General features: G+C 39.9%; 1 protein-coding gene across 3 annotated transcripts in view; it reads left to right on the forward strand.

Moving 5' to 3' along the window:
* The first annotated feature begins 9,879 nt into the window (after positions 1–9,879).
* ARMC3 (armadillo repeat containing 3) overlaps positions 9,880–13,092 on the forward strand; it is a 63,200-nt gene continuing 59,987 nt past the window's right edge. For all 3 annotated transcript variants that reach the window (XM_075746356.1, XM_075746357.1, XM_075746355.1), the window contains exon 1: positions 9,880–10,068. The gene's annotated coding sequence lies outside the window, so the exon portion shown is untranslated. The remainder of the gene's footprint in view (positions 10,069–13,092) is intronic.

Raw genomic sequence — 13,092 nt, forward strand, 5'->3', positions numbered from 1 at the left:
TACTGTCTGTAGAGAGATAGATTGGTGCAACTACACAGAACAGCATGCTGCATCATGTGGTCCTAAGCAGAGGGCCAAATTCCACTTGCTAAATCCAATGTTATTTACTTAGCTTATTCTGCTATTATTATTGTTGTTGTTTAGCACTTATTTTCTATCCTCTTGCTTGAGCTATTCTAAGTCTCCAACCATTAACTTTAGCTCTTATTACCTTGAAGTTACACTGTTAAAAACCCTGTAAATAAACTATAAATCACTGAAGAAGCTGACACATTATGAAGAGAGCTTGTTAAAACTCACTCATGTAAGTACATGAGCATGACAGATGCCATACAGTCGTCACACATGTAAGAACTCACCAAGTCCCTTTTTGGAGTAACAGACTTTCCAAAACTAAGAAACATTAAAAGCCATTGCCCAAAATATAGGGCACAGCTAGATCATACCAACAACTGAGCTACGGGCATACCAGGCACTGGGACCTAGATGTAGGTACTAATACTAGAGATTATTAAGTGGAGAGGTAGATCGAGGATCAAAGCAAGTTCAGAGAGTAGCAGAAAAACCAACATGTAGCAAGTAGTAATGTAGGCCAAGAACAAATGTTTTTGGGAGCGTGCTGTGTTGGAGAGAGGCTTGGCACTATGAGCAAAGAAACTTCTGCTGTTGTGGAAAGAGGAACTGCCTCGAAACACAAGATTACATCTTAAAAGTGTGTCTATTTTGATTCTAGCATACTGACCCTGAATGTTAACCAATTGCACATGTCACAGGGAAACAATATAGAAAATACACAAACCAGCAGTATTTAAACACTAGCTAGTAATTCTACATTGGCTGTGATGGCATCTCTTACTTAAAGGTAACCACAATGGAAAAGGAGACAGGACCACCTGGCCTAAAAACAACTTTTAGATACAGAATTGCTTTGCCTGCTAGTGGCTTCCTGGATTGGTTACTGAAGACATGAGGTGCATATTATGGAAATAGACACAACTGCTGCATTTATCTTTTTAGTTCATCTCAGATCATTTGCAAAAGTTTACAGGTTGAGATGCAATGCTGTGAGCTGCAACACATTTTCTGTGAAAGCTGATCTATTAAGAGTACATGTCATATAAAGAAATAAATTTAAATGATCACCAAAACACAGAGACATGCAGTTAGTAGATAACATTTCAGATCCCAATCTACATCACAATAAAAGAATGCTGCACAACATCAGACTCCCAAGAACAGAAGTACAGAACCAAACCGGTATTAGCTTAAACCAGGGGCCCAGGAGTGCTTCTGAGCTCCCTGGTTTGAGTGTGCTCAGCTGTATGTCCCGTGTCAGGGACTAAAACCTGTGAACTCTCCAGCTTGCATCTTTCCCCTCTTCACCCTCTGCTTTGGTTTCTGCAAGATGGCACCTGAATCCAAACAGTGAAAAGAACAAGATCCCAAGGTACTGCAAAGACAGCCCCTGTTCCTTCCAGGTACAGTCATTTGCATGTCTACCTAATTAGAAGGAAGGTAACCAGAACACAATTACATGCTCTAAAAGCCTTCTTCAATACCATTACCCTCTGCATTGGAAACCACACCCTCAGGTCACAGACTTTCCAGACTGCTTGGAAAGGTTTTGCTGTGTTCATATTATCTATCAATGAACCGTGTACGGCAACTGAACTCAAATTATTGCTGTTCTGGACAACAGTGATTTTGCAAAACCATACAACATTTAGTCCCATTCTGATTTAAGCGCAGCAAAATGTATGTTAGTATGTATCTATTCAGAAATCAGGATGGGGCAAGTACAAAAAGTATATGTCTTCTAGAGTCAAAAGGGAGTGCAAGATCCAACAACCCCTAACTGAACATAAGCAAAGCGGAAGACAAAGGAGGGCTGTGTTGCAGAACATGTTAGCATCTCATTCAGCATCCTGAACTAAACACAGCCCTGAAACAATTCTGTGCAGATGCCCCACCAAGCATGGCTGAATGAACTCTGCCAAACGCCTAAAATGACCGGGCTGATGACCAATTTCTTAATATCCAGAAATAGGTAACATTTTGGTAGGCTGACAATATGCCAAGGTAATTTTCAATACAAATAATGCCAAAAAAAGAGTTGGATAGTAATCAAGCTAGGAAACATGTGTGAAATTAAAAAATAATTTCAAGTTAGAACAAGAGCCTCATTCATTGTCATGCAGTTTCAAGGTCACTGACCTAAAGCACAGCTCATCTTGCATTTAGTTTTTCTTCCACTTTGTCTCGCTTTAATAGGAGCAAAAATATAAGAAGAGCTTGGCTGATAGGTCTAGTTCTATATCTAGATCTATTTTCAAGCTGTGAATTACACTATTCTAACAATAAGGCCTGGCACCACAAACAGGCTTCAGAGACAGCAGTGCTGGCGTCTTTTAAGTTACCCATGGGCTCATTAAGTGGTTGGCCAGCAAGATGCTGGATTCTCATATCTGGTCTGAGTCTGGCAAAAGCACTCCAAAACAAGTGTTTCCTTAAAACTTAGTGGGGTATGGGAATAAATAGATGCTCTGATTTTTACAAAAATTCCCCTGACTATGAGGAGGAAAGAGAGGAAAACAGTTTGAAGACACTTAGGTATCCCTAAATAAATGTATCTATCTGTCTTTAAAATATTTCAGTAATAACAGGCTATTTACATACTCTTTCGCTAAACATCAGAAAGCTGTTAATCTTATCCCGGCTAAGATTAAGGAATGTGATAAACAATATTTAAAAGCAATACATAGACTGATAGTTTACAGAATCATAGAAGGGTTTGGGTTGGAAGGGACCTCAAAGATCATCATTCCAACCCCCCTGCCATGGGCAGGGACACCCTCCACTAGACCAGGTTGCCCAAAGCCCCATCCAACCTGGCCTTGAACACTGCCAGGGATGGGGCATCCACAGCTTCTCTGGGCAACCTGTTCTAGTGCCTCACCACCCTCATCATAAAGAACTTTCTCCTAATATCCAATCTATATCTACCCTTCAGCTCAAGGCCATTACCCCTTGTTCCACCACTACATGCCCTTGCAAACAGTCTCTCTCCAGCTTTCCTTCTCCTCAGGGCTGCTTTCAATCCATTCTCCACGCAGCCTGTAGTTGTGTTTGGGATTGCACCAACCCATGTGCAGGACCTTGCACTTGGCCTTGTTGAACTTCATGAGGTTCACACAGGCCCACCTCTCAAGCCTGTCAAAGTCCCTCTCTTCCCTCCAGCATGTCAACCGTATCACATAGCTTGGGCCCCAGTGAAGCTGATTTACTGGCTGGAGTGCCTGGAATTCCCTTGTGCTGCACTTCACGTGCTCTTTCACTGACCTGTGATCCTTCCCCCTGCTCTGGGCATCTATCACTGGCACTGGCATCAAACTGATAGGAGTGGGATGGATTGAAGTTTCCCTCCCCCGGCAACTTTGGGTTAGAGCCCTCTTCACCAGCTTGGCAAGCCTCTGGTGGAAGATGCTCTTCCCCTTCTCTGACAGATGGACCCCATAAGCCCTCAGTAGACCAGGTCTCTCAAAGAGACTCCCATGGTCTAAGTAGCTGAACCTCTGGCTGTGGCAGCAGTCATGTAACCATTTGTTGATTCACCAGATTCAACTGGTCCTTTCAACCCCCTTCCCTTTGACTGGGAGGACTGACAAAAAAACTGCCTGTGCTCCAGAGTCCCTTACTGCTGCTCCCCGGGCCATGTAAACCTTCTTGATACTCCTCAGACTGCATCTGGCTGTATCACTGGTGCCCATGAGTAACAACAGCAGCAGATAATAGTCAGTGGACTGTACAAAGCTTGGTAGTTTCTTGGTGACATTTCTGAAACAAGCCCCCGGTAAGCAGCACCCCTCTCTAGAGTGCAACAGGTCGACAAATGGGTGCCTCCATACCTCTCAGAAGAGAATCGCCTACTATTGTCACCCGTTGCCTTTTCTTAGTTGTGCTGGTTGTTATACGGGAGGCAGATCAGGCTGCCTTACTCAGCTCCAGCATCTTTCCTGATGTGACAGGTGTTTCCTCTTCAGTGTGCAAAGCTTTAAAAGTTTAAATAACTTTTACATACAATTTCTCATCTCTGAACCCATTTTCTAGATGTAAAGGGCATTTTCAGTTTAAAAAAACTCTATAGCAATAAATGGGCTTTCATCCAAACTAGTACCTTTCTCAGAAAAATTTATTTGTAGGACTTGTGTGCATAATTTCAAACTTAAAAATGTTTGTTTCTTTTCTGATTTCCAAACTAAAAAACTAAAAGAAAAATCCCTACATGGAGGATTTCTTCTCTCTCAGCTGCAGACCTATTTTGCCTCAAGTTTTTAAAAGTTACACAGTATGCAAACGGAAAAAGGAAACTGTAATTCTGTACTGTTTTCTGAATTGAGAGAGTTATGTAAATTATAGAGTAGATTAATGAAGAGGAACTGAAGAAAAGTGAAAAAATTGCTCAATTTCCCCTCCAAACCAGAAAGAAACATAGTGAGGAAAAGAAATGGACTGAAACCTCAAATTCTGAGAATTGTAAATCTATAATTAAAAGAGCAAAGCCTCTGACAAAGAAAAATTTCCATTTTGAATGCTACAGTATTGAAACAACTTAAAAATATTCATTAAACTATATTCTATATTTTGTGACTCTAGCCTTCAAATCCAAGATAAGAACAGAGTTGTCATTCCTTGTTGAAATACAGCCTTTGGCAAGGCTTCCCAGGATCAATGCTGTTATAAGAATGGAAATGATAGAGCAGAATTTGTCCTGAGGATGCTACAGAACATTTAATCTTTGAAGACTGAAGTTGTAAATTGAAATTTGAGCAAGAAAACTGTCCTTTTTTAAAAACACAATCTGTGTATTCCTTCATCAGCACAAGAGATTATGGCCTCTGAGAATACCTGATTTCAAACTTAGCATGTCCAAGATGACACTGAGAATTGTCTCTGTTTAGCCTTAAAAAGGATCTACATCTTAGGAAAACAAGGGATGTTTTAAATCTAAGAGACTGTGAAAATATTTAGGCAGACTTATCTGATCTGTGTTAGATGTAAGGTCAAAAAGGTGGTTTCTTCAGTTAGCCCTTCTTTCAGTCATTCCTTACAGTCATCTGTTAACATCCCTGATAACAACTACAGTTTTCAAATACCACTTTAGATAAAACCCACACTTGTATATATTCATTTATGTTAGCTGACTATGGTCACTCCTAACCTACTGGTTTTTAAGAACAAAAAAATGTGATAGTTGTGGTGACTTCAAACATAATCTCATTTTCTTAGGATACACATGCCCTAAGAAACAAGTGTGCCACCTATTGATTTACCAGATACCACTTAAGCATACCCTTCCTAATTTTGTAATGCTTATATGCTCCAGCAACAATATTTGGGGACCTTAATGAACTTCAACTCAAACCACTGTGTATGATGAGGACTTCAGAGGTGTCTGGTTTTATAGACAGAAATTCAAGTATGGAAATACTAAGGTATTTTTTTCATTCCAATTAAACAACCTAATTGGTTTCATTTTATGTAGCTTATTCAGGATTATACAGGAGGTCTATGATCTCAACTCCTGGCTTAAAACTTTCACTGCTGAACCACCTGTCCGCTTCTGAGTGTCCCTGAAGCTATTAAGTACACACGCACACATGCACCGATGTTATATATACTACTACCAGCAGTCAGAGATCTAGGCTGCACATCTAGGTACAAGCTGTGGCTGCAAGTCATCAGTTTCTAAATGATAGTGCTACACAATTTGCCATTTACGAACTATGATTAATGCATTCACTAAAAATAATCATCCATTAATTTAGTTTTAATGTCGCATAGAAGAAAAACCAACTAGAGAATACAACTACACTGGAAGGGCATTTTTCAATACTCCCACACCATACTCTTGGTGAAGGCAGGGTGCCTGCGAAAAATGAAGACTTACAAATCACACTTGCAAGCCAAAAGAATGAAAGGCTTGTTCTTTGTTTTGATTTCCCTTTTTTTTTTTCCTAGAGAAAGAGGCCCATTTACATTGATATTGAGTATTTTAATGTGTGAAGTAATACAGCAAACTGAAATGCCAAGATGATATGTTGTAAATTCATCACTCCCTAAGCCAGCTGCTTCTTGTCAGAAAAGGAAAGTCCCTTTTAAGTGTCTTTTGAGACTGAAATAAAACACATTATATGACAAGACTGTTTGTATTGTATGTCATCAGGTATTTCTTAAAGCATAAATTCTGACTGATTTTTATTTTTTTTAATGGAAAAAAGAATTATTTCAGACAAGCAATCCAGCAAATAGTAATTCCACTTCTGATGTTTCAGGAAATGAGAAATGACTCCCCCAGTGGTGCTTTCAGTAACACTAGAAAGATAATTTCAAACACCTCAACATGCAAATTTCCAACACTTAAATTCAACAAATACTTTGATTTAGCAGTAGCTTATGCATTTAAATCCCTTTTGAAATTAAATATTTGAAATGTTGTTCCACAATATTCTTTCAAATGTTTTTAATCCATACTTGATTTCTTTTTGCAGAAGCTTTAATTTAATCAAATTGATAGGATGTTTGGCTCTGTTCCTTCATAGAAAAGCACACAAATTCTATACAAGCTTTATTAAAAGCTAAGTCATGAAATTTCATTAAAATGTGTAGTTAATAAAGTCCTTATTCACTTTATTGGGTATTTAGTCTCTAAAAAGCTCTTTAATTTCATAATCTCCCATCTTTAATACAATTTGTATTACTCTAGTTTGTGTATTTTTTAGTGTTAGAATAAATTATATTTCAATAAAATATTTCTGTCATTTGTGAATATTTGTCAGTTGTGAATTCTCATGACATTTTGTAACTGTTCTCCTCATTAGTCTTCTTCCTTTGATCTCTTATTAGCATGTTGTTACCTAATGACGCCCTCAGAATATTTTCACAAAATTAAATTTAAAAAAAATTATATATGTTTGCATGATTGTGCCAAAACATAATAAAAAACCCTGCAATTATATGTCTGTCACACAGTGGTGGATTGCCTCTACCCATGGCAAACAGATAAAAATAATGACAGAAAGAATAATCTCTGCAGAATTCATTTCCATCGAATGATAACACCACATTTACTTAGTCTGTGGAGTAGGTAGGTGCCCGCAATGTGCTCGTGATCCTTAACTCCCAGGCACACAACCGAATAGAAGATAACATGGGATTAGGGAGCACAGAAGAGATATGCTCAAACCTGTCACGGAGTCAAAATGCCACAAAAGCACACACCTGGAGGTGCTTCTGGGTCCTGAAGGTTAGACATGTGAATGTGGCATGAATAACAGAGCTGGGGAGGGAAGAGCATGCTCGTCTTTCTCCTGGTCATCTGCTGTTGTCTTTCTTCCCTTCTGTCTGTCTGCTTCACAGTACAGATGCATACTTTTCACAAAATCCATGAGAAGGTGCCGGTTATGAGTTTGAGACCACCCACTTGTGTCCCATCTGCATGAGACACTGTAGTCAAGGATAACTGAGCCCATTGTTCCAGGAGTGTATTGAAACACGCGGTGATCATGCGCCTAATTACCAAGTCCTTCTTCTTTCACATGGATTCTGCACTGTCACATATCTTTTATGTGACCATTAATATGAAACAACGACCTAACCAACCAGAATATGTTTGAAATAGCCATAAGAACTACCATTGTTGAAAACAAGAAAAAGAAAAGCTTTCTCAATCATGAAAATCATTTGGTTCAGGGTGAGTAGATTCCAACCAGCAACTAAGCACCCACCAGCCGCTCGCTTGCTACCCCACACACACCCACAACAGGATGGGAAAAAGAATTAGAAAAGCAAAAGTAAGGAAAAACAAGTGGGTCAAGACAAAGATTGCTTAATAAATGAAGAAAAAGTTTTTAAAAAAACCCAAGTGATGCAACGGTAATCACTCACCACCTCCCACAAAGAGACCAATGCCTAGCCAGTCCCCAAGCAACAGCTACCTTGGAAAGACAACTCCCAGCTTTATTGTTGAGCCTGATGCTATATGGCATAAAATGACTCTGTCCCAGCATAAAATGTCCCCTCCCAGCCTCTTGCCCACCCCCAGACTACTCCCTTGCAGGGCAGCATGAGAAACAGGCGGCCTTGACATTGTGCAAGCAATGCTTAGCAATAGTTAAAACATTGCTGTGTTATTAACACTGTTTTGGTCACAAATCTACAACACAGCAACATACAAGCTGCTATGAAGAAAACTAACTCCATCCCAGCCAGACCCAGTACAGAGTTAAAACCAAATCTTTGCCTTCACTATCTACATTCATCTCCTACATTTCTACTGCAGTGCCTGAGTCTGTTTAGAGAAATAAAGATCCACAAAGAAGTTTGTGAAGCAGATTACATGCCTCTACCAAGCTACTGCAAAATTTTTCCCTTTCTTCCCTGCCAGTGTGAGCCTCTACTACCCATTGTAAGAATGAGAGATCCATCAGCCAGACTTTATGGAGTGTCAGTCATAAACAGGCCTTAAAAATTCAGTCTGATTTCTCCTGTCTGCTGAGATACTGGTCAGTATGAATGCTTCTTGACTTGTCATCACAGTTGTTTTCCAGTGAAGGTGATTGTAAATCTCTATAAATTTTCTATGGGAAAGGTGACATTAAAAGTGGAACGAGACACCTTCACACATGTGGCTTGCTTACACCTAAAAATGACTCACCAACTTTTCTGTTATGACAGTACACATTTATCATAGTGTAAGGCCAGGATCTGTTTGTGCTATGATCTCAACAGATTGATATGGCTTATAAAAATAAACTAAATTCATAGTTGCAGTGCAACATTATAAGAAATCTGGGGAGAAAGCAATGAGTTTTGTGATTAAAAGGCATCCACGGAGAGAGCTGATAGCTGTAATTTCTTTACCTATTACTACCTGACTTTGAGGCCCAAAAATTATTATATTTGTCTGTTTCCTGTCACTTCTGCAGTTACTGATAGCAATTAAGCTGTATTTCAAGCTAGAAAATGTTATTTAATTTCAGAATTTGGCTTAGTATTCCTTCCAAAATAGCCCTGGATTGCAAAAGAGAATACTACAATGAATTATTATTCTGAGAATAGCGCAATTATCTGTGCAGCATGGCTTTCTCCATCATCAACCCAGAGCTGATAATAGAAAGGAGACGACTCTTCTGGCCCTCTGACAAAGCTCTGTGGGATGTCTTACCGGCGGGGCCACACCAGGTGATGCTCTGGCAGAGGTTTGCCTGCGCCTTGCTCTGAGTTGCGTAGCTGTTTTATCCGCTTGCTCCCGAGAACAGATGGCTTTTTCTTTTTTTCATGGATGCACTGAAAATAGATAGTGAAACAGGAACAAGAGGAAAAAAAGAGGAAGGCGTGAACATGGCAATTTTTAATTCTTAGACTGTTCACGTTTAATAATTTTCAGAAATACTCAAGTATTCTTTGGGTGAGAAAGTTGCCTTTTCCTTTAATTTTGAGAAATAACTGACTTATTTTTTCATCGCTGCCCCAGCCCATCAGTATTAACGACTTAATGCTTCCCTCAAAGATGTGTTACCAGCACTTTGGAGTTGGGATAAATTGTGAAGAAATTCAATTAATGCACGTCTCATGGTGAAATCACTCTCCAAGGATTCTGAAAACTCACACTAAACGAACACTCTTGAAGCCGCTTCCCAGAGACAACTGGGAAAGCGGACGGGAGCGAAGGGAGCACCGACGGCTCCGCTCTCCCCTCAGACTCCCCTCAGACGGGCCCGGCCCTGCCCGTCGCCTGCCCCACCTTCCCGCCCGCTCCCCCGCGCGGCGGCCAGCGCATGCGCCGCAGGCGTCTCTTAGCAACTGGAGAAACAACGGCGCGGGCAGCTGCTGCGTGATCGCCCCCGGGCGGCGCGTTGTGCCCGGCCGCGGCGGGTGAGTGGGGGCTGCTCGCGGCCCGGCTGTCCGGCGACAGACCCGGAGCCGGACGGTGGGTCAAGGAGGTCTCCGCGGCGAGCCTGTGGCGGAGGGCAGCGGCGGCGCCTGAGGAAAGGCAGGCGAAGGGGGCAGGTACCGCGAGGGCGGAGGGCTTGGGCGCTGTCAGCTCCAAGTGAGGTGAAAAAGCCCGGTCATCGGTTGGAGTCCTAACGCTGCGAACGCGGTAGGGCAGTGGCGGTGCCGGCGCGGCGTTAGGCGCGGTGGCCGTTCGAGTCCGCTGCCCCCTGGTTGGGGGGCCCGGTTCGCGCCTCGCCCCTGACGGGTTTGGTCCCTTACCGCTTTGTCAGTGACCTGAGCCCGCCTGTCTTTCAGAAGTCGTGAGTCAGAGTTAAAAAAGAATAGTGTTTTTTTTAAATTTTATTCTTACTATTTTTAAAGGCATATGTTGAAGTTTCCTCCAGCCACAACCAAGAAAACCCTAAAAACTGCTTGCTAACAGCATCTACACCTTCAAGAAAAGCAGCGATAATTGCAAGCTTTATAATAAAATTGTAAGATTTAATAACAGCTGAAGTATATCAAAATGAACATAAATAAAATTTAAAACCCGGCAGAGCAAACCCTGCACTTCGTGGCTCCTGACACTGTTACCTGTTAGTAGCTGGGAGCTTAGGAACTGGTGTCAGCAAAGGCAGGGAGAGGCCTGGGTGGGCTGCTTCGGCAGAGGATGACTGTGACCAGTATTTTCAGATGAACTGGGAAGCAAGAAAAGGAAACTCATATGGTAGAGAAAAGGAATTTTATTTTAAAAATTGGATAGGTAATATGAACAAAGAACAGTATGTTACGGATGAGATATGTAGAATTTATGTGTGACAGTAACATGAAAGATATGACACCTAAAATTGTATGGATAATAGATGAGAAGGAAAAAAAAAAAAGAAGAAAAAGAATAAAAGTTTAAATACAGAACTTTTATCCTAAAGAACACTAACAGGTGGTTAAGCTGTTAGGGAGGAAATCTCACCTAACTTATTGATGTTCCAAAGGTTTTTGGGCATCTGCAGACAGGAATTTCAAAACAAAGTATGGATTTGCTGGCAGAGGAGCATCATCTGTAGAACAGAACTCTTCTTTTATAATCTTATTGCTAATCTGAAATTATCATCTATATAAGGTAGTCTGATATTGTATTATCTTAACCTATGCAAGACAAACATATCTGCTTTCTGTTGTTCATTGACTGTGAGCAAGCTCACTTTCTCACCTTTCTTCATGGGAGCAATTTTTTTTTTTTTATTTCATTTTTGTGATTTTTATCATGCTGCCATTTTCTGATTATCTAATATTCTGCTAACACGATGAACACTAAGATGACCTTACATGTCCTATAGTTCCTTCTTTTGTTTGCAAACCTGCTACTTGTATTTTTGTCGTAAACTGTAACAAATGGGGGGTTTTGTCCTTTTTTTAAAAAAATTATTAACATATTAAAGACTGGTACATGAGCAGTTAAAATTAAATGATAGGGCTACCATTGCAGTTTGACATAACCATGAAAGTCATCAATGTGATAGTAACACATCTGGGGTATTTCCAGTGTTGACAGAGAAGTATGAGTTTGAACAAGGCAGGAGAGGCTTCATCTGAGGTGCTGTGTTCAGCTGTGGTCATCCATGTTTTCAAGAGGTTAACTTAAAAAAGGCCTGTGAGGGTGATGTGGGGAATGAAGAGTAGGTTTTTTTAGGAAATGAGAAGAGTTCTTTAACAAAATGAAAATGAGTAGGGATATGTTTGTTATCTTCAAATATATTCTGATTCTACAAATATAAATATATATAGTATATATAATATACTACATAGTATGTATGGAATATATGAAATATATATTGTAAAGTATAAATATTTAGTATAAATAATATATTTTAATCATGCCAGCAAAGAAAGTAATTGACAAAGGTTCGAACATGACGTGAATACAGTAAACTGGTCATGAATAAATGTAGACTAAAAATTAAAAAAGGTCCCTGGCTGTCTGAGCAATCGGCTTGTAGAATGGCTTTTTAACAAGGGAAGTGGGAACGAAATACCTAACAGTTTTTAAGGTAAAGCATGATAGGTATCTGGTGGGATTAACGTGATGCAGTGGCTGTGACAAGGGAGGGGAATGAATCTGATCATTCAGAATCTCCCTTTCACCCAGTGTCCCTGTGAAACTGGCAGAAGGAGGCATCCATTTTAAGACATGTAGCTTGGCTCAGCTGGCTAAAAACTTAGGAGCATCTTTAATTTTTTACTAGTCTTTAAAATGTTTTTCTTCCTAAGGCAGGCCATTTTTTACTTCTGTCTGAAAAGTGCCCTGCTATTATTGCTCAGACAGTGGTTGGGTAACTACTTTCTCTCATTTGTTTTAGATTAAGTCAATTTTTCTTTAGTCTCTTTCTCATGGGATGAGGGATTTCACTATGCATCTCAGCGAGACATTTAAAATCACACACATAACTTCTAAAAATCTCCTTCATTCAGGTTGTTACAGCTTGGATTCTCCAAGGATAGATCCTAGGTCTGATGTTATTTAATATGTTCATTATAATTTGGAAATGAGCAATAACATAGAGAAATAAAAATTTTCTGATGAGATAAAATAATTTATATTAAGACTAAAGATGATGGCTAAAAACATCTGAGAGCTCTTCTGCAGTGAGGTGAACTGGTAACACCGTGACAGATAAAATTCATTGTTGATGAAAGCAATGCAATTTACACTGTTGGGAGTATTTGGAACAATATACTCTTCAGTAGCGAACCTAAATTAATTGTGATCAGCTGGGAAAATGACCGGTTTACCATATGTGGATAGCTTAGTGAAAATCTTCACTGAAGAAATTGGGTAAAAATTAATACCCAAAAAGTTATAATGTCACTGGAATAAATCAGTAGTGTTCTAGAATTGATTATGGTATTTCAGGTTAAGCTCATCATATCTGAGACAGATTTAACAGTCACAGAGGGACTCTCAGAAAAGAAACATATATGTCTGGAAAAGCTATATGGAAAAAATAATTAAGGCAGCTTAGAAAGGTGATAAATCAGTATGTACAGGGAGTTATAAAAGAAAGTGGAAAAGATCAAGTCAGGGCATCTTTTAACTGAAGT

This window comes from Balearica regulorum, chromosome 2 (assembly GCF_011004875.1).
Source record: "Balearica regulorum gibbericeps isolate bBalReg1 chromosome 2, bBalReg1.pri, whole genome shotgun sequence".
NCBI lineage: Eukaryota > Metazoa > Chordata > Aves > Gruiformes > Gruidae > Balearica > Balearica regulorum.